Source organism: Culex quinquefasciatus, chromosome 3, assembly GCF_015732765.1.
Source record: "Culex quinquefasciatus strain JHB chromosome 3, VPISU_Cqui_1.0_pri_paternal, whole genome shotgun sequence".
Lineage (NCBI taxonomy): Eukaryota > Metazoa > Arthropoda > Insecta > Diptera > Culicidae > Culex > Culex quinquefasciatus.
Window position 1 is genome coordinate 93,255,558 of NC_051863.1, and position 1,317 is coordinate 93,256,874.

The 1,317-nt window shown below is 39.8% G+C and overlaps 1 long non-coding RNA gene across 1 annotated transcript; it reads left to right on the forward strand.

Annotated features, from left to right (window-relative positions):
* Window positions 1–227: 227 nt before the first annotated feature.
* Window positions 228–1,039, forward strand: LOC119770022. Its single transcript, XR_005278623.1, has 3 exons — window positions 228–408; window positions 503–549; window positions 615–1,039. It is a non-coding gene; the product is annotated as an uncharacterized LOC119770022 (long non-coding RNA).
* The last annotated feature ends 278 nt before the right edge of the window (window positions 1,040–1,317 follow it).

A 1,317-nucleotide genomic window follows, 5' to 3' on the forward strand; every position in this document is an offset into this window, starting at 1 on the left:
CGAAGACCAATATTTTATATATACTTGTTTTTGAATATGGTCGCCAAAGGTCAAATAAACTTTTTTTGCTTTTGGGTGTTAAGTGGGTGTTATTGAATATCTCTTTACTCAAGGCGTTTTTTTCCCAGCGGTTTTCACCAATGGCTCTTACGTCCTTTTCAAAACTAATCAGATAAATTTAATTGACCGTGCACAATTCTACCATTTCTCTTGCAGCGTGCACATTTTGTTTTGATTCCTTTCTTCTTCTTCTTTCGCATTATTTAGTGCGCCGCCTGCTGCGATTTTGGCGAGTGAATAAAATATGATTTTGTGGGAGTGATATCAACAGTTCTAGATAGTCCAGAGTAGATTAAGACCCGGCACCGGCGTTTTGGAGATTTCCGGAACACGAAGTTCGGTGGCCTGGTGAGGATTTGACAAGAGTTTGAAAATTTGTTTAGTTTTAGTTGTTTAGTTTAACATAAATAAAAGTTTGAATTATTTTTCCTTGTTACTACAGATGCTATTCGAAAACGACGAGTTAATTTGCCAAGGATTTTCCTGCACGTATGCATCTGAGTTCGTTATTATTTAAATGTGTTATTCTTTATGATTTTCTTTAAATTTAACAGTAAGTGAATCGACCTGATGCGGTCTCCAGCGTCACCGCTAACATGCCGCGCAACACCTGAAAAACGCAGTCCAAGATTGTGCCCTGCAACCTGGCGTTCTGGATATCACTTCGCTACATGTCTCCATGTGAGCACCGTGCCGGAAGTCTCCGCTCATGAAACGAAACCTATCCCGTTCTGTTTCCTACACTGAGCAAAACTTACACAGCTTAACGAAGTGTTCTACACATGATCTGGCCCTGCTGTACAGAGCACTCAGAAATCAATCGCAAAACACTTGAATTTTGGGCACCTAAAGATGCTGTCAATTCAATAGCACAACACTTGAATTTGATGTGTTGTGTCACATGCAAAACCACGTTATATCTATTGGTTTTTAATGATTTTTCCTTCTATAATCAATGCATGTTTGTATGTAATAGAAATGGATTTCGGTTTGTTAAAAAAAGAGAAGAAGTTGCGTCATGAATTTAATTTGACAACTTTTATTTGCTTGTCAAAAATGGAACATTGTTTCCGTTGATGAATTGTTTTAGTTCTTCCAGTTGTCTCAGCTTTCAGGATCATCCTCCTAGTCAGGTTCGGGTTGTTCGCCACCACCGCTTTCTGCGGAGATGAAGGCCCCCGGGGAACCTTCTTGTTGATTCGGAACCGTGTTGGTTCCATCGAATCAAACTGCCTTGACCATCCGAATGACGCATTG